This window comes from Hordeum vulgare, chromosome 3H (assembly GCF_904849725.1).
Source record: "Hordeum vulgare subsp. vulgare chromosome 3H, MorexV3_pseudomolecules_assembly, whole genome shotgun sequence".
Lineage (NCBI taxonomy): Eukaryota > Viridiplantae > Streptophyta > Magnoliopsida > Poales > Poaceae > Hordeum > Hordeum vulgare.
Window position 1 is genome coordinate 272,074,724 of NC_058520.1, and position 24,392 is coordinate 272,099,115.

Here is a 24,392-nt window from a genome sequence, read left to right on the forward strand (position 1 = left end):
GCCTCCAACAGGTGGGGCATGCCTGTCGGGGTCGTCTTCCTCCTCTGGACAGAGGGAGGGGAGGCACGCCGGACACGATACCGACGCCCTCGAGACCAGATGACGGTGGGAATGTCGCTGTGGCATCGTCTCCTACTGCCGGTCATTGAAAGAACGACGGGAGGTTCTGGGTCACCGGCGACGAGGTGGCCGTGGCGGAGGTGCTTCGGGTGATGATGGAGTTGGGTCCTACGGGCAGGGAAATGCTCGGGGAAGAGGTGGAGAAGCTTCCCGAGCTCTCTACGGTCACGGAGTGGGAGAGAGGAGCACGAGAGCTGGCCTGTAGCCCGAGGTTGACGGAGCTCCGAAGCGTCGGTGCCTCAGTCGATCTCGAGAAGTGGAGCTCTATGTGCTCGAATTGGGTGGCTAGGGCCTCTGCAGGAGGGGAAGAGAGGGATCGGGGTCGATACCACGGTCTCCCGTACGTGGTTTAGGACCCAGAGACTCAATGAGAGGGAGAGGAGGCTTAGTGCTGCGGGGCCGCGCTCTTCTGGCCGAATCTGGCGCATGCGGGCACGCGATGCCCTGGTCACCAGAGAGGGGGAGTAGGGGCCCTGAGGCTGCCCTGATTCAGGAGGTTTCTCAGAGACGCGGAGAGACACTGAGGGGAGGTGAGAACCGGCCGCGGGTAGCCTCTTTTGCCTCGGGAGTGCCCTGTAGCACGCTCAAAGCGCAGATTTGGCATGCCACAACATGTTGGCGCGCTCTAAGGCGCTTTGGCCCTGTCTGGCGTGTCCGAGGGTTGGCTTAGATGCCCCTTAGCCTTTTGGGAGCCGAGGGACTCACTGCTGGTCAAAGGAAGAGCTTGGAGAGGAGCTGTCAGCCTTGATTCAGAGACTAAAATGAAGATTTTGACTTACTTCCTTGGAACGATAGAGGGGCCACTCGTCGGAAGTTGAGGAGTGGTGCTGGCAACTTGCTCTAAGATTTTAGTGGAAAGGGAGTGGGTGTAGAGGGTGTTAAGTGTTTTATGACCATGCTGGCAGAAGGTGTTCAACAGGTGTTTGGGGTAGTTAACCTTCACCAATGCTGAAAGTTAACAGGATTCGGTTTGATGCAAAAGTAGGATGCTCCACCAAATTTGAGCTCCATTGGACAAGTTTGACAGTGCAAACTTGAAATCACCCACAAATGGGCAGTTGTGTCCCTTCAAAAGATAATGTGGGTAAATTAATCCCCACAAATCCATTTTTTGGCAGGATCTCCTCATTTGGGGTGTTGAGCACTCCTGCAAAGTTTCAGGTCATTTGGACAAACTTTGCTATCTGGAGTTGCTTCAACTTGATTCTGGACAGGGAATGTTTTAGGATTCTTTGGTGAACCAAACCACCTGGTAATTAGGTTAAACTTGGCATGACCATCAAATATAGCTTAGGAAGCTTGCTAGATTTTTCTCAGAATTTATTGAAAACATTTCCTTTGGATCCGTGCCAAAATTCGCCGCGTCAACCTCATGCATTTGATCTCCCTACCTTACTCCTCTATTTACACTTGCATGTTTACTTGTCGCTGCTATACTATTAGAACTGCATGTGCAGGGTGTACTTGACTTGTTATAACTATCGTAGCTGCCTCCAAAGTAAAATTTGGAAAAGGAAATTTTTTTATCTTGCCAAGTAGTCTAATCACCCCCCATCTAGACATACTTTCGATCCTACAAGTGGTATCACAGCTTTGGTCTCCATTTCATTGGTTTAGCAACCTATGAGAGTATGGCATCTAGTGAGGGAAATTATCATCGTAGAGGTCCTTACTTCGATGGCACTTATTTTGCTAGTTGGAAGCATAAACTAAAAATGCATATACTTGGCTTTAATCCTCATGTTTGGGTTGTCATTCGTGTTGGTGTGCAAGGTAACTTCTTTGGACAAGGGCATGAACCAGATCGTGATGCGACAGCTGATGAACTGAAGATATTGCAACTTAATCCTCAAGCCTGTGATATCATCTTCAATTGCCTTTGCCTTGAAGAATTCAACACAATCAGTCGTCTTGAGAATGCAAAAAAAAATGGGATACTTTGGTTGATATGCACGAAAGTACTGATTATGTCAGAGAATCTAAGTTGGATGTGCTTCCAAGTCAGCTTGACAAGTTCAAGATGAAGGATGGTGAAGGAGTCGCTGAAATGTACTCTAGGCTAGCTCTCATCACCAATGAGATCACCGGCTTACGAAGCGAAGAGATGACTGACAAATTCATCATCAAGAAGATAATTAGAGCTCTTGATGGCAAGTATGACACAGTGTGCACATTGATCCAAATGATGCCAAATTACAAAGATCTCAAGCCAACTGAAGTCATTGGTAGGATTGTTGCTCATGAGATGTCACTCAAGGAAAAAGAAGAGCCGCACAACAAGTCAAGCGGTGCTTATAAAGCTTCATGTGATGCTCCTGCTACTTCAAAATACAATCTTGTCACTTATGAAGAGATAAGCCTCATGGTCAGTAAATTCAACAAGTTCTACAAGAGTAGAGGCAAAGAAAGAATCTCAAGTTCAAGACATGTTGAGAAGCGTTCGTCCAGTCGTGACTGAAACTGCTACATTTGTGGGAAGCCTAGACACTACTGAAATGAGTGCTCGGCTCCCTACAAAAGAAGAGAAGAGTCACCTCGAAGACGAATCTCAAGAGATGAGTCACCTCGTAGAGATAGAAGGAGTAGAGAATATCACTATGAACGAAGACACTCACGGGGAGGCAAGGAATCGGAGAAGAAGGACAAATACATCAAGAGCAGTTCAATGAGAAGACATCAAGCTCATGTTGCTTAATGGGTCTCTGGCTCCGAGTCTGATCACAACTCGGAGAGAAGCTATCACCCCAACTCCGACTATAGTCAAGATGAAGGTGTTGCCAGGATTGTCCTTGTTTCCACCAACTCCTACGACTTATTTGATTCACCAAATGAGGGAATCGGAAACTACTTCATGGCTAAAGTCCCCAAGGTATCACATCCTGAGTATCTTGATTTCAATAGTGATGAGGATGACTTGTTAGGAGAAGATGACTTGCTTCTAGATAAAACAAGTGAATGCACTGAAAATGAACTTGTTATTTATCATGCTAGTCAAGAGAAATTGAATGATGATGACAAGAAAGAAATTGAATGACTAACTCAAGAATTAAAAACTCTTAAGTTAGCTCATGAGACTACTCTAGAAGATCATAGAGAGCTTGCAAGAACACATAAGAAGCTACGCTTCGAGAAGCTCAACTTGGAGCAAGAGCATGAGTTCTTAAAAGCAATCAATAATGATCTTCGAAAGAGGAGTTCTTCTTACCTAGTGAAACGATTACTCTTGTCTTACTTTGTTCCACAAGTTATACCTAGGAACACTAGTAACAAAGGAAAGAAGGTTTCCTAATCTAGTAAAAACAATGCTAAAGCTAAATCCAATAATGTTATTGCTAGTAACTCTATTGGTTCCACTAACGAGTCTATTATCCAAGTTACACTTGAGCAAGCAAATTATCTATTGAAAGGGATTATAGAGAGAGATGTCTTCAAGAGTCTTGCCGAAAGTAAGCAATTTGAGGAAATTGTGCGCAAGCAAGGAGGACATCGGAAGAAACAAGGTGTTGGCTACTTCAGCGTCAACGGAGATGTTTGGGAAGAAGGTCCATATCCCACTCCCAAGTTTGTTGCCCAAGAAGAGAAGTGTTCCACTCCTTCCGAAGGAACGAGCTCACAAGATGGCCTTCTACCACAAGACCACAAAGGCAAGGGAAAGCTTCAAGATGACATTGACCTATTTGAAGAAGAACCCCAAGCCATGGTCAAGTGGATTCCCAAGGGTACTACTAGCTCTACCTCAACAAGTGCTACCACAACTCCAAGGATTCCCATCAATTTGGTGTGAATTCCCAAGAGGAAGAACTAAAATTCTTTAGGGGTGACTCTGCTAATGAAATTCACTCATATTTATTTTGGCAAGAACTATTGGCAATCAACCTCAACCATATGCATCAGTTAAAGGAGTCACACATTCCCTCAAAGGTAAGCAAGGAACAAGGTAATTAGTGCATCTTTGGACATTATCCCGTGTGTGTTTCACTCCATGTCCATAGATATCCTTGCATATGTTCCTTTTGCTTTGGGGATAAACCATGTAGGTGAGAAGAGTATGAAAACAACAAGGATTAATCCCAACTCAAGATGATCTTCATCAACAATGAGCATCCACCACTACTTCACCTACTTGAAGTCTTCTACGACAAAACCCAAGGTTAGTAGATCACTCTTAGTGGGGATATCATATCAAGGGGGAGCTTTACTCTAAGACTTGAGTATAAGCATCTCCTAAGGATATGAACACATTAATGCTTAGTGGTAACCCCACTTGTGCTTAACGATGAGTCTGACCTATGATCAAGTACTCTTACTTGGCTCCTATGTCAATATACTCATATAGAGATGACTTTGTCATCGCCCAAGTGCTTGATAGCTTCTAGGATGTTTGTGCATGTTCACCATGTTTTATTCATCATTTTTATTGTGTGAGCATGTTGGTCTGCATGTGTTTGATCATTCGAGGACATCCAATTGTTGTTATTTGGCTTTTGATTTATCTTTTTCCAATTGGATGGACAAGAATGCCTAGGACCCTTCTCTAGCTATCTATGCTATCTCATATCAAGTTCTAGTCATGCTTCATCACAAAACTTCAACAATCACTTGTCGATCCCTCTGTGTAAAGGTGCACTTGGAGTTCCGTATCATCAAAGTTTGCCTTCCAAAACCTCTTTGAAAAACTCAGTGTGACCAACTCCACAAACTTGGCACCATCGATTTTTCAAAGTTGATCAGGTTTTCCTATCTTGGTACCACCGAAATAGCCAACTCGGTTACACTGAGTTTGCATGTCTACTGTCAGTGAAGGAACTCGGTGACACCGATTTTGCCATCTTAGTGACACCGACAACGCACGGGTATATATATCTGTGGTCCGAATCTTTGACTTCACTTCATCAAAATCGTTTTGTTCGAAAAAACCTCGTTGCCCCCGAGACCCGAGGTCATCGCCTTTGTCTCCCCGAGCGCCTCCGCCTCTGGGATTCACCATCCTCATTGCAATCAACTCCGCTGTTGTCGTCGTAGCCGGACTGCAATCAAGTTAGGGTACAGATCCGATTTCCTTTTGCGTTCCCCTATCTGATTCTCATGCATTGCGAAATATTTTCTTCGAGCCACCATGTGCAAACCATTCCTTCCACCAGATGAATCTCGTAGTGTAGAAGAAGTAGAAATTTTGGATCTGATCTCCCGTAGTATGCAACTCAGTGAGACCGAGTTTGTAAAATCGGTTCCATCGATTCTTGTTTTAGGGTTCCTGAGAAGCAACTCGGTGAGACCGAGCAGCTCTTTTCGGTGCCACCGAAAATGACTGCCAAGTCTTTGTTAAGCGAGTAAGATTTCTTAGTGACTCCAAAATTGCCAACTCGGTGCCACCGATTTACATCTGGCAGAAGATCATACCCTAAGTTTCAGACTTCAAATTTTCAAAAACATATGAATTTTGTGATGCTCATCCATTCTGTCTTTCCTATATCTACTTCATAGGTTCTGATGTTTACTGCTGAGCGTGTCTGTTAGTATGTCAGGTTCAAATGATAGTCAGAATGACTTCAAAGAGCAAAGTGTTGAGATGGACTCGAGCACTATTCCAGAGAAGTCTCCTTCAGACCCAAGTTCTCCCAGCTCTCATGGCTTGCCCAAGGCAGCCACCAGGCAGAGAACGAAGCTAGTTTCTGATGAAGAGGACTCATATTTCATGCCAGGGGAAACTTCATCTCCTCCAAGGTAAGTGGTCACAAAGATATGTGCTAGTGGTGCTGATATGAGAGCACGTGAATATGCTAGGAAAAGCACAACACTTTCCAAGGATGCACGTGCAAAGAAGGTTGGTGTGAAGAAGCCCAGGAAGAAAACTATCCATCTTGTTGGAAAAAATACTTCAATGTTTGAAGACCCAAAAGATGTCGAGGAAGAATCTCCTGAGGAGATCCCAGTTCCTCCCAAGAAGAAGAAGTTGATGGCTGATGCAACGAAGTCTGCTCCTAAGCCTTCTTCTAAAGCAAGGAAGGCTCCAGCTTCCAGGAAGACCACCAAGGACATACCTGCATCTACCAAGAGAAAAGGCCATGCATGAAGTGCCCATGCTGCAGAGGAGGAAGAAGATGAGAATGCTCCAATTCTCAGGAAGCTCAGACCAACCTTTCCACTCCACAATGATGCTCATACTATAGCATTAGATATGAGGAAGAGGAAGGATGTCGTACTAAGAAAGTGGAGAGCTAATGATCCATATGTTGTCACAAGAAGAACTGTTGTTGATCCAAGGTTTCACGCCAAGGAACAACAAGACTTTTATGAGACTGTCTTATATGACAAGAGTCATGCTGTCACTGATATGAGGTATGTCGACCGGGCATATATCAAAATGAGAAAAAAAAATCCACATGTCCAAGAGAACTTCAGACTAGTTGACATAGAAGAATTTGTTGGGAAAGAGATGACCCCATGGAATGATGAGCTGATCATGTAATTCTATGCAACTGTTCATTTCTATGATGACTCTTTAATATGGATGACTCATGGTCACAAGTATGAAGCCACAATTGCTGAATGGGCTGCTATCATTGGTGTCCCCAAGCAGGAAGAATCAGATATAGATGTGTATGCAGAAGCCAAGTAGAATCACAACTCCATGGCCAATACGTACAAGACCATCCCACATCAGTACTTGTCCAGTCACAAGTTTGGTTCAGTGTATTTTCTTGAATTTGGTATTCCTACGACAAACACTATTCTGAAATACACCCTCATGCCTAAGTCCGGTGATGAGAAGATGACCAGAGGATATTCTATCAACCTGTTGCACCTACTTGATACCCATATCATATTTAGAGTGATGGACTTGATAGTTGAGACTATCCGGAGAACTACTGCGGATCAGAAGAGATCTAGTGGATATGCACCTTACATTCAGATGCTCATCAATGCCAAGCTAGGCAAGCATGCATATCTACTTGATCGTCCCCATCTACCTCCTGAGCCTGAATTTGAAGATAAGAGGTTGTGATGGATGACAATGATCCCAACTCAACTACAGCAAGAATGTCAGCAAAGGCAACAGGGGCTGAAGCTGCTAGAAATATGCCACCTCTAGTTCCACAGCTCAGAACTCAAGCTAAGAAAATGTCATTTCTAGCGAGCATTTCCAAGGCATGGAGAAGAACATCCAAGAGATCATGCAAAATCGGAAGTGTCTTGAGAGAGTTCTGGAGACAGGAATCCACAACATGGATGTGAAGGTAACTGAGTTGACCACCATTGTCAGACAACTTCAACATGAAGATGACTCTGTGAAGATTCCACACTCATAGGATGAAGATGAAGATGATGATGACGATGACAAGGATGAGTCTCCTCCTCCCACTACTACTAGGTTCAACACCAAGCCTCGGTCAGTTGCTGTTCTAGCTCAGGAGACAGGTCATACATCTTCAGCACAAGCTTCAGCACCTTCAGCACCAGCTCTATCTCAAGCTCCTTTAGTGTCAACTCCTCCAGGTCCAGGACATTCAGCAGAAGCCTTCACAGAGAGACGAGTAGTTCTAAACTTTTGAACTTTTTGGTAACTTGTTGCCAAAGGGGGATAAATGTATAGACCATAGACTTCGTGTGAGAGAGAGCTTTTGACTTTATTTGCTCTCATTTGGTGACTTTGTGTGAGAGATAGCTTTTGACTTTATTTGCTCTCATTTGGTCTTAAAAAAAACTTTGGTTGTTAGATAACCTTATCCTATGTGTGTGATTGATCATACGCTTTATCCTATGTGATGTTACGATATCATCTCTTAGCTATCCTTGCGATGATCACTCACTTATCTTGTTGGTGTCATCTACATTGGTATTATTTCTATGCACCACCAGGATGTATGTGACATGGAAGAGTAACCCATGATCCTAATCGATTTTGCATTTGCATTCAAATGCAAATTTTTGTCGAAGCTTTGATCAGTATGTTGTCATCAATTACCAAAAGGGGGAGATTGAAAGCACAATTTCTCCCTAGGGTGGTTTTGATAATTGATCACAACATATGCATTATTGGACTAATGTGTTTTCCAAGTATATTTTAGAAAAGTTCAAAAGATGTTATGGCTTAAGGTTTATGTGGAGATACCCCTTGATGCAAGAAACGAATAATATTGGCTCAAACTTCAAGCTAGAAGACTCTTCATTTTATATTTGTGCGAAATCACTTTTGAGTCCATAGAAAAGCCAACAGTATTAAAAGGGGGTGACGTAGTAAAATGAACTAATTGCTCAAATTCTCAAAGTTAGCCACCAAAACACTGAGTCATTTTTCCCACATTTGCACTCTGTCAAATTCCACATTCACAAATTCGGTGTCACCAACATTTCCATATCGGACCAACCGAGTTTGAACCTCAGAGAGAACCCTAGCCGTTCCCACCAAATCGGTGCAACCGAAACTGCATCGATGCTACCGAGTTCAGTGTGACCAACATTCCATTGCCAAGATACAAAAAAACAGAATTTCCGAATTTGAGTATTGGTACCACCGAGTTTGGCCATCTAACCGTTAGTCACCTTTTTGGTGCCACCAAGTTCTATATATCTGTATTACCGAGATTCAAAAGTTCACACCTTTAGTGCTAGTCGGTACCACCGAGTTTCCAACTTTGGTGTCACCGAGTTTGCTCTTCTCTGTGTAACGGTTGGATTTTGGTTGTTGCCTATATACGCCCCTTTACCCACCTCTCATTCATGGGATAAGCACTTAGAACCCGCACTTCATTTCCAGAACCATTTTGTGAGAGAGAACCACCTACTCATGTGTTCAGACCAAGATATTCCAATCCAATCATTTGAAACTTGATCTCTAGCCTCCCCAAACTGCTTTCCACCAAATCAACCTCTCCTACCCATGCATATTATGTGAGAGAGTGATTTGTGTTGAGGAGACTATCTTTAGAAGCACAAGAGCAAGGAGTTCATTGATCTACCCCATCTATTACCTTTTGGAGGGTGGTGCCTCCTAGATTGGTTAGGTGTCACTTGGGAGCCTCCTACTTCGTGTTATGGAGTTGAACCAAGATGTTTGTAAGGGCAAGGAGATCACGTACTTCGTGAAGATCTACCATCAGTAAGGATAGTCCTCCGTGGTCGGAAGCCGTGGTGGGATAGACAAGGTCGCTTCTTTGTGGACCCTTCATAGGTGGAGCCCTCCGTGGACGCTCGCAGTCGTTACCCTCCGTGGGTTGAAGTCTCCACCAACATGGATGTACTTTAGCGCCACCTATCGGAACCATGCCAAAAATCGTGGTATCAACCCTGTGCGTTTGATCTCCCTACCTTACTCCTCTATTTACACTTGCATGTTTACTTTTTGCTGTTATACTATTAGAACTGCATGTGTACGGTGTACTTGACTTGTTATAACGGATGTAGCTGCTTTTCAAGTAAAATCGAGAAAGGGCAAAAAAATTATCTTGTCAAGTAGTCTAATCACCCCCCTAGACATACTTTCGATCCTACACAACGTCGATAGAAGTATATTAGATATACGTGTTATTAATATGCATCTTACTAGTACTCCTAATAGGACCTGGGTATTAGATACCGGTTCAGTTGCTAAATGTTAGTAACTTGAAATAAAAGGTACAAAATATAGGGAGACTAGCTAAAGACGAGGTGACGATGTGTGTTGGAAGTGTTTCCAAGGTTCATGTGGTCACCATCGTGCACTCCCTCTACCTTCAGGATTAGTGTTAATCCTAAATGTCGTTTGGTGTTTGCGTTAAGAATGAACATGATTGACTCTTGTTTATTGCAATACGGTTATTCATTTGAAGAGAATAATGGTTACTCTGTTTACTTGAATAATACCTTCAATGGTCAAGCACCTAATAAGAATGGTTTATTGAATATCGATCGTAGTGATACACCTATTCATAATATTGATGCCAAAAGATACAAAGTAGTAATGATAGTACCACTTACTTGTGGCACTACTTCTTAAGTCATATTGGTATAAAACGCATGAAGAAGCTCCATGCTGATGGATCTTTGGACTCACTCTTTTTGAATTGTTCGAGACATGCGAACCATGCCTATTGGTGCAAACGCATGAAGAAAATCCATGCAGATGGATCTTTTGGACCGACTTGATTTTGGATCACTTAAGACATGCAAATCATGCCACATGGGCAAGATGAGTGAAGGCGTCATTTTCAAGTGAGATGGAACGAGCAAGTGACTTGTTGGAAATAACACATTTTGATGTATGCACTCCAATGAGTGCTGAAGCACGCAGTGGATATCAGTATGTTCTTACTTCACTAAGTATTTGAGTACATACAGGTGTCTTTGCTTGATGAATCACAAGTCTAAAATATTGAAAAGTTCAAGCAATTTCATAGTGAAGTTAAAGATCGTCATGACAAGAGGATAATATGTATACGATGTGATCGTGGAGGTGAATATCTGAGTTGCGAGTTACGTATACATTTAAGACGATGTAGAAATTGTTTCACAACTCATGCCACCTGAACACCATAATGTGATGGTGTATCCGAACATCATAGACGTGTCCTATTGGATATAGTGTGTACCATGATGTCTCTTATCGAATTACCACTATCATTTTGGGGTTATGCATTAGAGATAACCACATTAACTTTATATAGGGCACCATTTAATTCTGTTGAGATGACACCGTATGAACTATGGTGTAGAGAAACCTAAGTTGTTGTTTCTTGGGGCTACGATGCTTATGTAAAAAGGACTTAGTGTGATAAGCTCGGACCCAAGGTGCATAAATGCATTTTCATAGGATACCCAAAACAGTTGGGTATACCTCCTATCTCATACCCAAAAGCAAAGTGTTTGTTGCCGAAAAACAGGTCCTTTCTCGAGAAAGAGTTTGTCTCGAAAGAATTGAGTGGGAGGATGGTGAAAGTTGATGAGGTTGTTGAACCGTCACTTCAAACAGAATATAGCAGGGCGCATGAAGTTGTTCCTGTGGCACCTACACCAAATTGAAGAGGATGCCAATGATGATGATCATGAAGCTTCAGATCAAGTTACTACCGAACATCGTAGGTCGACAAGGAGACGTACTGCTCTAGAGTGGTACGGTAATCCAATCTTGAAGGTCATGTTGTTGGACAACAATGAACCTACGAGCTATGGAGAAACGATGGTGGGCCCGGATTCCGACAAACGTCTAGTGGCCATGAAATCTGAGATAGCATCCATGTAAGAAAACAAAGTGTGGACTTTGGAAGAACTACTTAATGGTCGTAAGGCTATCAAATACTAGTGGATCCTCAAAAGGAAGACAAACAATGATGTTGAATGTCACCATTTAGAAAGCTCGACTTGTTGCAAAGTGGTTTCGGACAAGTTCAAGGAGTTGACTACAATGAGATTTTCTCACTCGTAGCGATGCTAAAGTCTGTTAGAATTATGTTAGCAGTTGCTACATTTTTCGATTACGAAATCTAGCACATGGATGTCAAAACATTGTTTCCTTGAGAGTTACCTTGAGGAAAAGGATGTATGTGATACAACCAAAAGGTTTTGTCATTCCTAAGGATGCTAAAAAGTATGCAAGCTCCAGCAGTCCTTCTATGGACTCGAGCAAGCATCTCAGAGTTGGAATATACGCTTTGATGTGATGATGAAAGCTTTTGAGTTTATACAAAGTTCATGAGAAACTTGTATTTCGAAGAAAGTAAGTGGGAGCACCATAGAATTTCTAATAAGTATATGTGGTTGACATATTGTTGATCAAAAATGATGTAGGATTTCTGTAAAGCATATAGGGTTGTTTGAAAGGAGTTTTTCAAAGAAAAACATGGATTAAGCTACTTGAACACTAAGCATCAAGATCTATAAAGAAAGATCAAGACGCCTGATAAAACTTTCAATGAATACATACCTTGACAAGATTTTGAAGGAGTTCAAAATCGATCAGTCAAGGTAAGAGTTCTTGACTGCGTTGTGAGGTGTGAATTTGAGTAAAACTCAAAGCTTGACCACGGTATAAGAAGGAGAAAGGACGAACGTCGTCCCCTATTCCTGAGCCGTAGGTTGTATAGTATGTCATGCTGTGTACCGCACATAATGTGTGCCTTGCCCTGATTGTGGCAAGGGGTATAGGAGTGATCCAGGAATGGATCACTAGACAACGGCCAAAATTATCCTTAGTAACTTGAGGACTAAGGAAATGTTTCTCAATTATGAAGGTGATAAAAGAGTTCATCGTAAAGGGTTACATATATGCAAGCTTTGACAACAATCCAAAGGACTCTGAGTAGCAAACCGGATTTATATAATGGAGAGGTCCTTTGGAATAGTTCCAAATGGAGTGTGGTAGCACCATCTACGTATGACATAGAGATTTGTAAAGCACACACGGATCTGAAAGATTCAAACCCGTTGACTAAAACCTCTCTCACAAGAAAAACATGATAAACCCCAGAACTCATTGGGTGTGAATCACATAGTGATGTGACCTAGATTACTGATTCTAGTGCAAGTGGGAAACTATTGTAAATATGCCCTAGAGGCAATAATAAATTAGTTATTACTATATTTCCTTGTTCTTGATAATTTTTTATTATCCATGCTATAACTATATTGTTTAGAAACTCAAATACATGTGTGGATACATAGACAACACACTGTCCCTAGTGAGCCTCTAAGGACTAGCTTGTTGATAAAAGAAGGTCAAGGTTCCTTACCATATACATGAGTTGTCATTTGATAACGGGATCACATAATTAGGATAATGATGTAATGGACAAGATGTAACACCCTTGATATTGCCCATTTCTTTTTCTTTCATTTCTCGTGTGGATTTGCTTTTCTGTGGCTTGGTAGTTTTGGAACCTAAAGGGATCACCCTTGATTTCTCTTCCCTAGTGACTTGCCAACCTGCAAACCATCTCAAGACCTTGCCATTTCCATCTTGAGCCAATCCCAATAATCTTTTCCCTGGGAATATTCCTTTTTCTATTAAAGGAATAACCCTGTTGCTCTGGGTTGTGAAGCTACCCACATTTCTATCATTCCAAAAATTCTGAAATAATTCTCACAAAATTTCTTGGGTCATATCTTCCTCAGATATGACAAAATTCTTCCTTGCCATATTCAAAACAATTCCTCAAATATTCCTTTTCTGATTCTGCCCTAGTTGTCAAGTTGTGAAGCAAGTACCTTTTATATGTGCTTGCTTGCTCTCAAAATTTGTCGGCACTCTTTCCTATCCATATCAATGCCTCATGAAAAAATTCAACCCAATTTGGCTAGTAAATAATTCTTGTCAAATTTCCAAAGTTTCTGATCCTCATGAAGCTTTTTGAAGCAAGTGCTAGCTAAGTGTATCCAAATGAGTTGAAATTTTTCCATGATCTCAATATGCTCAAATCAAGACTCTCCACCACATTTGAGCATCATACCATCAACTGTTTGACCACAGCATCAAATCATTGTCTCCAGTCATTATTTTGAATTGTGAAGAAACTGTACTTTCTGTTGCTCCATAATTTCTGAAATTTTACAAGGAAATTCTCCTATCTATAAAACATATCTCCACCAAATTTGAGCTCACTTTGTCTAGCCATTTCTCACCAGCTATTTCTCTAAGATTCTGATTAGTGGAATGTTGTGTCAAGGAAGTACCATTTTGGTTTATCCATATGGTATGAAATTTATACAGTATCTTCATAATTCTAAATAACTCATCTTCTCTAAATTTCAGCTCAATCCCACTTGATATGTGAGTGCCACATCTAGAATTGCCTTCTGGGCCAGATTTGGCAGTTGCAAGGCAACTATGTTAAATACTTTCCATAATCATCTCACAATTTCTAGGATTGTAGTCTTTCCTAACCTAGGAGTATCTAACATCCTTCTTACCTTAGTGGCCATCTCATTTCACCTCATCGTATGGGCCAAGTTTGCTACAAAAAACTTCAGGTGATCACTCCCATCTAACCAAAGTGCTTTGCTTCGAGCCATCACCTCTATGGGGCTATTCCTTGAAGGGACAACACTCTCGACATGATTTGGCCGGCCAGGGATCACTGGATGCCACGATTCATGTGGTGACCACTGCCCTAGCACGCCATGGACGCGAGCTGGATGTCATTTGCTCGGGCCCCTCCTCTGCTCGTCGTTTCCGCGTGCCTCGTCATGTCCAACAGCTACCCCTCGTCATCCTCTTCTCCCTGGAGCCCTCTCCCACTCTCTCGTCCCCTCCTACACGGTGCGGCAGCCACGTGCGTGGCCTGGAGCCGCCATTGCCGTCGCCCGAGCTCTCCCGAGCTTTCTCGACCTCGCCTGAGCCCTCCCCATTCCTCCTAGAAGCTGCCCGATGCCGCAAACGGCCAGCCACGTTGCCCTAGAGCTCCAGTGCATGGCTAAGCTCACCACCGTAGTCGAGCTTATCCGGCGAGCTCGTCGCAACTATATAAGGCCCCCGAGCCCCTCTCGTCTTGACCACCAGCCGTTGACCCGGCCACGCTGACGGGGATAAGTGATAGCGTACATTTTCTTTTACGCTTTCTATAGACGAAAGCGTATTTCTATCACACGCGCCACTGGATTTCCAGTCAAGGACCCGTGAGTAAATACTTTATTTACACGAAGGTCCTTATAATTGAATCATTCATATCTTTTTACCAACTCCGATCAAGGTGATTCCAAAGCCCATGTCTTCGTCTCCTCGAGCCCGTCATGTTGGTATCATTTTGAATATGTGTTCGCCCAACAAAAATAACCATTTTGCCCTTGCCTCCAATCAGCCCCCTTCGAGAGAGAACCTTTTTCCGGTGATCTTTCCGCGGACTCTCCACACCTCTCCGCGATGGTTCCATCACCCTAGGCAAGCCACAACCCTCATTTGGATAATTGCATTGCAATATCATAGTTTAATCAATTACTTTAATCACAATTATAATTATTCGTAGTATGGATTCGATTATGCAATGTTTGAATAAATTCTTGAATAGGTGACTACTACGTTGAGTACGGGATCGTTAGTAACTAGAATTTTACCCACTAGTTAATGCCATGTTGTTGAAGATTACTATCTATGATTATTTTGGGTTTCATCCGGAAGTTTGTGGATATGACTCAATAGGAGTGGCTTGAGCTTATTGGTTATTGGATTACTATGATCGGAATGTCAGCCATGACAGAAATATTATTTGGGGATAAGACAATTAGTTGGTTGATCGAGAGTCGCCTGTATGGGCTTATCCATGCCGCCACATTTGTCGGTATGGGATGACCTTGACTTGGTCTGATCGCATGCTCTTTTATCGGTACCACCAATGAGGGAAGGTTATGTGCGTGCGTTGCCCTGGCCCGGTAGGCGGCGATAACCTAGTGAGCCAGTTGAGTTGATTGGGGTACCCGTCCCTGTACTGGGTCCGAACTTTTGTTTGGATATTATAATGTCGATAACTTACTTGCAGGTGGACAGACACTTGCCCCACCACTTCTTTAAGGTCGGCTCGTGCAGCTCCGAGGTACGCTTCGGCCGAATTGAGAGCATTAAACTCTTGTTCGGAGAATACATGATGATGTAGGGCCTCCTTCCGCTGCAGATGATTCATTGCAATCTCGTATTCGGAGTTGGTTATTGATAGTCCGTCGGAACACTCTCGGAGCGGTCCCATGTTCGGTACTGCGGCGTACGCCGGCTCTTTGGGTTTGTTGACTACCTAATACCTCGACACCGTCCTCGGGAAGGGAGGGTTGCACACATCTCCTACATTGGTCGGTCAAGGCTTATGAAAGTATAGTAGGACAGATTTCATCGTAAAGAATATAAGTCGGTACATGCACCTTTTTGCCGAAGGAACAGCATAAGAGTTTTCTCCTGCCACCTCTTGTTCGGGAATCCTATCCTCGTTTGACAGAACCTCGTCATGTTTTGTTGTAGCAGTGGTCCGGTGAGCGCTCCAACGACCCCTAGGCGTGGCCCCTCGTCGGGCCATCGTTTTTCTATTACTCCCCGAAGAAGGAAGGGAACTAGGGTTGTTGGCTATAAGGGCTACCATCTATTCTTCAACTCCATCTTGGTAAAAGACCCCGTCCCTGAAAATAATCGAAAGATCCGGGTCTTCATGAAACCGAGGATTGTCGTCTCGATCCAGTGTTTCCAGGGCTGCAAAGAACAGGTAGAAATTATAAATCAAACAATAAAGGGCATGAACGCTTGAAACTTCGAACGTTATCACATTGACATATTCGACAAGGTTCTATTCCGAATAGCCGTCCTTGGTGATCAGGTGGGTAAAATCTTATTTTTCCCCTTTGAAGAGATCGACTAGGATGGTCGCTAAGGCTTTCTGGTCGTTCGGTCCTTGCCTTCTTAATCGAGTGGAATCGCTCGTCCCGCTGTAAAACCACAAGGGATGTGTACTCTGTTGGAGCGGCTGGATGCACTGGGTAATCACCGCGTCCATTACATGAATGATGGTTAGTAGGCAATGAGTGAGCACCTTGACCTTAGCGGATAGACATTTTACTTCTGAACTCTCCTCTTGGGAGAGACTCTTCGGCATCCACCTAAATCGCTTGGTTAAAGGATTCGCAGAGTATTCAGGAAGGCCCCTTCGAACTGGATCAAATAGGTGAAAATCCTCGATGTAAAACCACTCCGAGGGCCACTCGTTGAGTTCCTTCTTTGGTGTCCCGATCGAGTATCCTGTGGCACCTATACGCCACACTTCGGCTCCGCCCACTTCCAGGATTGTTGTTCCTATGGTTCGGGGAACGACGTAGAAATACCTTCTCCAGAGATCAAACTGGGGTTCGCCACCCAAGAACATCTCACGTAAGGCCACGAAGCCTAAAATATGGAGGATGGAACCAGGAGTAAGATTGTGCACCTACGCCCCATAAAATTCTAGTAAACCCCTTAGGAAGGGGTGAATGGGGAATACCACCCCTCACAGCAGGAAGGGAAAGAATTAAACCCTCTTTCTCCCTTGCGGGGAGGGGAAGTTTTCTGCAAATTGTTCCCAACAATGGAGGTCAGACCAGCGCGAGTAGGTGCGAGATCCGATTGGGGAAGATATCCCTGCATTTCAAGTTCGCGCGAGTGGAGGAGAGAGATAGAGCAACTGGCCCAGTCCCCCGAAAGAGGACCAAGGGGGCGCGAAGAAGAACCAGCCATGACTCTAGGGGTGTGAAGAGCTCTAGGGTATCATGGCGATGGTGAGATGTGATAGGGCCTCAAGAAAGATTTTGATCTCTTTATAAAGGGCACTACCTACCCTTCCTATAAGGAAAGGTTCCGTCAAGGATTGCCACACGTGTTTTCCTCTACAAAATCACGCGAGAATAAAATAATATTGTTAATCTTTGTGCGGAATTAAAAGCCGTGGGCCCCATGGCGCTTTAGAAATCGTGATCCAGCCAAATACCAAGACCATCATTTCTTGCAATCATCCGAAGACCCTGCACATCGGCCTTAAAGGCTAGTTCAGGGGCTACTGAGGGAGTTTGAGACTAAGGGGTCCTCAGGTAGTCGGCTTCATACGAAGAGGTTGACCTGATGGGCTATGCCTATGATAGGCCAGGTTGTGTAATTGTCTCGTATTCAATAAGGAGAACCCCGAAGACTGGCGTGGTGACCAAGTAAAGTAGAATAGGTCGGTTGTGTGTAACCCTAGGCCCCCCGATGACTACATAAACTGGGGTCCTCTTCCATGTCGGGGGATTATTCCACCTAGGGTTTAGTATACATGATCTCAAGGTAGACTCTATAGTCATCATCCACATCAATATAATCAAGCACTATGTAAGGTTTACCTCCTCAAGAGGGCCCGTACATGGATAAACATTGTCTCCCCCAGTCTCTTGGAACCTATTAATCTAAGGTCCACATTTTGGGACCCCCTACTCGAGATCGGCTTGTTTTGACACCAACGAATGGCGAACGGGAATGGCGTGTCTCCACCCCCGTCGTGCACAGCCGACCAGACATCGGGCCCGGCTGTGTACTCTGACACGTGGATGCGCCTCAATCCGAACATGGAGCACAAGCCATAAGACTACTCTGATGTGCCCGGCGAGTATGCGCCAGCCGTGTACAGCGCCCTGGAGTGGCACCTCCCGCGTAGCCTCCTGGAGGCCGACCGTGATGTCAAGCTCCACTTCATGCGGGACATACTCGCGCGATATTTGCCCCATGGCGAGCGAAACAAGGTTGAGCTCCCAATCGGTACGGGCACACAAAAATAAGTTTATTTTGAATATTAGAGTTGACACAAGAAATTTACTTAGAACGACAGTGAAATGCCACATATAGTTAGGTATGGTGGACTCATCTGACACAACTTTGGGTTTAGGGTTTGCATGTAGAAGAAGCATTCCCACTTTGTACAAGTGGAGGCTAGCAAATAGATTTAGAAGCACCCAACCAAGGAACGAAAACCATCATAAGCGAACATTAAACATAACAAACATTGAATGATGCAACACAAATAGATGTAATTTCATACCATAATTATTAACTTCATGTGCATGCGTAGGGAATTATCAACCTTAACACCAATATTCTTACTACAGCATAATTACTGATACGTCTCTAACGTATTGATAATTTATGAAGTACTTATGCCAGGTTTGCCTATGTTTACAATACTTTTATATGGTTTTGATGCTCTTTATATGATTTATTTAGAACTAACCCGGACTGCCGCTGTTTTCAGCTGAACTATGATGACCCACAAGTATAGGGGATCTACCGTAGACCTTTCTATAAGTAAGAGTGTCGAACCCAACGAGGAGCAGAAGGAAATGACAAGTGGTTTTCAGCAAGGTATTCTCTCCAAGCACTGAAATTATCGGTAATAGATAATTGCGGGATAAGATAATTCGTAACGGGTAACAAGTAACAATAGTAACAAAGGTTCAACAAGATGGCCCAATCCCTTTTGTAGCAAGGGACAAGCCTGGAAGAACTCTTATATAAGGTAAAGCGCTCCCGAGGACACATGGGAATTTCTGTCAAGCTAGTTTTCATCATGTTCATATGATTCGCGTTCGCTAATTTGATAGTTTGATATGTGGGTGGACCGGTGCTTGGGTGCTGTCCTTACTTGGACAAACATCCCACTTATAATTAACCCCTCTCATAAGCATCCGCAACTACGAAAGAAGAATTAAGACAAAGTCTAACCATATCATTAAACTGGTGGATCCAAATCAGCCCCTTGCGAAGCAACGCATAAACTAGGCTTTAATCTTCCGTCACTCTAGCAACCCACAATCTACTTATTACTTCCCAATGCCTTCCTCTGGCCCCCAAATAATGGTGAAGTATCATGTAGTCGACATTCACATAACACCACTAGAGGAAAGACAACATACAACGCATCAAAATATCAATCGGATACCAAATTCACATGACTACTTATAGCAAGACTTATCCCATGTCCTCAGGAACAAACGTAACTAGTCACCAAGCATAATTATGTTCATGATCAGAGAGGTATTGAATAGCATTAAGGATCTGAACATATTATCTTCCACCAAGTAATCCAACTAGCATCAACTACAAGGAGTAATTAACACTACTTGCAACCTTACAGGTACCAATCGGAGTCGCGAGACAGAGACTGGGTACAAGAGATGAACTAGGGTTTGGAGATGAGATGGTGCTGATGAAGATGTTGATGGAGATGAGTCCCCTCCGATGAGAGGAGTATTTGTGATGACGATGGCGACAATTTCCCCCTCCGGGAGGGAAGTTTCCCCGGCAGGACGGCCCTACCGGAGCTCTAGATTGGTTCTTCTCAAGTTCCGCCTCGTGGCGGCGGCGTTTCTTCCTGAAAGCTCTCTCTTGTTTTTTTTCTGGGACGAAACCATCCATATAGCAGAAGATGGGAGCCGGAGGGGTAACAGGGGGCCCACGATTCCCCCAGGCGCGCCTGGCAGGCTCGTGACCTTGTGGTGGCTCCCCTCCAGTATTTCTTCCGCCTAGTATTTTTTATATATTCCAAAATAATTCCTCGCTGATTTTCACGGCTTTTGCAGTTGTGCAAAATAGGTATCTTAAACTTGCTCCTTTTCTAGCCCAGAATTCCAGTTGTCGGCATTCTCCCTCTTCTTGTAAAGCTTATAAAATAAGAGAGAAAAGGCATAAGTATTATACCGTAATGTGTAATAACAGCCCATAATGCGACAATTATCAATATAAAAGCATGATGAAAAATGGACGTATCAAACTAAAGTGGTGTTGTTTTTGTGCAGAAATAAAAGTTCTCAGAATTGGACGAAACTTTTTGACAATTGTTTTGGAAGAAAAAAATACGAGAGAAAAGAACCACCATCTTCTTGTTGTTGTTGTTGTTGTTGTTGTTGTTGTTCTTCTTCTTCTTCTTCTGGGAGACCCGTGGTGCCCATTAGACACCAGGGCGCGCCAGCCTCCCCCCCTGGCACAGCCTGGTATCTAGTGGGCACCTCGTGGCCCATCTTGGCGTGATTCCAACGCCCAAAAATCCTATAAATATAGAAACCTCCAGAAATAACCCTAGACGAGAAGTTCCGCCTCCATAGGCCTCTATAGCCACCAAAAACATTCTGGAGACGTTCTAGAACCCTGTCGGAGAGGGGAAATTATCTCCGATGGCCTTCTTCATCATCCCAGCGGACACCACGATAAGGAGGGAGTAATCCACCCTCGGGGCTGAGGTTTTGTACCAGTAGCTATGTGTTTAACCTCTCTCTCTCTCTCTCTTTCGTATTCTTGAGATGACATGATCCTAATATATCACGGGCCTTATTAATATAGTTGGATCATATGCTGTTTATCCCATGCTATTGTTGTGATGAATTGGATCTTTCACTTTAATAGCTTGTTATGTTCGATTGAATATTTAGGTTTGAGAGGACATAATATATGTCTTGCATGCGGATACCTATAGTGACATTGCGGTATTCAAGTGATTCACTTGATATATGTTGTGGCATCAACTCGCGGATTCCCGAGGTGACAATGGGGTAATCTAGGCATAGGGGTTGATTGCAGGTTTTCATACTATGTTCTCCGATAGAAATCTTGGGGTGCTCCTTGAAGTTCTTTTTGTTGGGTTGAGTATCATAAATATGAGTTTGTTATGGTGTTTTTTTAGTACGAACTCTTGATAGATTGATCAAAAAGGATAGCTTATTATCTTAGTATGAACTCTTGGAAAAATTGATCGAAAAGAATAACTTTGAGGTTATTTCGTACCCTACAAACATTTTTTTCTTATGTTCTCCGCTAGATAGGAACTTTGGAGTGATTCTTCATCGCATGTTGAGGGGTTGTTATGTGACCCAATTATATTAGCATCGTTGAGAGATTGCACTAGGTAAAGTATGGACCCTAGGCATCATTTTCAATCATTGCAATACCGTTTATGCTCAATTTTATTACTTGTTACCTTGTTGTTTTTACATTTTCAGGTTACAAAAAAACTATATATACTATCATTACTACACTTGTATCACTGTTTCTTCTCCAAACTTGTGCATCTATACAATTTACCTTTGTATTTGGTCTCTCGGGACACAAGAGAATTTTTATTATTTGTTTGCATGATTTTTAAGAGAGACCATCTTCATCCTACACCCCCACGATTGATAAACCTTAGGCCATCCAGTTGAGGGAAATTTGCTACTGTCCTACATAACTCTGCGCTTGGTGGCCCAACATGAGCCTACAAGAACAAGTTGTGTAGTAGACATCAAGCTCTTTTTTGGCGCCGTTGCCAGGGAGGTGACTGCTTGAAGGTATATATTTAGACCTTGCAATTTGATCTTTTAGTTTCTTGGTTTTCACTAGTTTGGTTTTATAAAATAAAACTACATAAAAATGGAATTGAGGTGGTCTCATATTGTTCATCTTTATCATGTCTTTCTTGAAATTGATGGAATGGAAAATTGTTCTCAATTGCTAGAGGAAGAAGTTGTGAAAATGCTTTATATGAATTTCTTGACTGATGAGCATTATAGTTGTATTGTTAGTATGAATTCTACAAATATCCAAAATGCTAATGATGATTGCACTAGTCGGGACAAAAATGTTTCTTATAAGCATGTCAATTTTTGTGGAGTGAAAAGACGTTGTGCACACATACCTTATAGGGATGATATATTTTGTAAGAAGCATAAACATGATAGAACCAATTTTTTGTTCAAAGTGATAGATGAATTTGCTACAAAATTATGTTCTCTTTATCCTACTACTTGTGAACTTTGCAATAAAATTGATCACCTTAATTTCCAATGCATGCTTTTTCATGATCGAATCGTGTCCAAATATTGCAATAACTTGATCACCCTTGAACATTATAATGAACTTTGATTATTTTTGGGGTGTGAAGAATTTTCATGTAAAAATGGTTGGTTTGAAGTAATCATATTCACGTACCATCATGAATGTAATTTTAAAGAAATCCATATGTTTTGCACGGTAAATTGCAACGAAAATGCTTACATTGCCAACTATAGAAAGACGGTAAAACTAATAGAATATAAAAGAAAACAAATGAAAGGGTAAAGATTTATACTTTCCTTACTATTGTCTCTCATGATGAAATAGGTGACGAGAAGGAGCTCTCTATTCAACCAATCTCATCAATAAGAAGCTCGAAAAATTAAATGAACCGACACATCATGTGGTGAATATGAAGAAAAGACGGAAAGGTAGAGGTAAAAGGGTATCCCTCCCAAATTATGTTACTCCTATTATTTCTATGCCTCATGAGGTTAATCAAAAATAGTTGTGGAAGATGATGCGCTTGATGATGATTTTTTATGCCTATTGCTTATTGTGATGACTATGATTGGGAACAAAATGACATAACTTATAATTTTGAAAATATTTTTGGCACCAACTTGGGAAATTATTATGATAATAATTGTTATACTATATGTGTTATTCATACTATTAATGATGAGAGTGAGTGTGCTTATGATATCGAGTCCACAAGCTTGGGGATGCTATGTTTGATGAGAATGATATGTTTGAGAATTTATTTGCTGCAATTAATGTATGTCCCAAGCTTGGGGATGCTAGGTTTAATGAAGAAGGTCTTTTTAGACCCCTACTTTGAATGACCAAATTTGTTATGATGATTACATGCCTCGTATTTATGATGATTGCAATATTTATGAAAATGGGTTTGGAAGACTGTCAACTTTATATAATAATTATCACACTATTTTGCATGGTGTTGAATCTTATTATAATGATAAAAATGGATTTGGAGAGGTCGTGACTTTATTTATTAATGATTCCACTATTTCGGAAGAGGTCTCAGTTTACTAGGCTGAGAGAAAAGTTGCTACTTATGATGATTATTGTGATGATACTTATGATATAAAAAGTAGTGCCAATTATTGTCATAATTTTGAATACTCTTTTACTGAACATTTCACTTTCAATGTGGAAACAATTTATAGCATTCGAGTTTCACATGATACACCCACTTTTATGAATGGGAAGAAATTTTCTTATGTGGAGAGTAATAAAAATTATATGCTTTTGCATCATGAAAATAATGATGTATGTGATAGTTGTATTGCTTAATTCATTCATGATGCTACTGAGAAATATTATGAGGGAGGAACATGTGCTTGTAGGAATTGCAATAATATCAAGTTTCCTCCCTATGTGTTCAAAGTTCTGAAGTCATGGTTGTTTTGCGTTCCTATGCAATTTGATTATTGCTACAATAAATTGTTTCGTTTCAGAATCCCTTTGCATAGGAAGTGGGTTAGGATTAAATGTGCTTTCCATGTGATTCATGATGCTCTCTTCATGTTTCAGTTACTACTTTTTATACAAGCATCATTGAAATCATCATGCCTAGCTAAAAGGAATTAAAGAAAAGCGCTTGTGGGGAGACAACCAGATATTACTGTATTAATCAAGTTATATATATTTTATTTCAATAAAGTGCAAAGTAAAGCCTTTGGGATAGTGTGGATACTTGCTTGTTTTATTGTGTGCAAAAACAGAAACGTTTATGTATAGTGCAGAATTTCTCTGATTTTACTCGTGTGTCAAAAAATTCTGAACTTTTTACACAGTTTTGGTATGCAGATTCTATACGTTTTCCTAATGTTTCAGAATTTATAGAGTCGGGTAAGTATGATTTTAATATAGGTCTTCATAGACTGTTCTATTTTTGACAGATTCTATTTTGCGTGCATAGTTTCCTTGTTTTAGTGTTTCCATAACTTATATTGAGTGATATAAATTATGGGAATGATAATACAATAGGTATTATGTGAGAAAA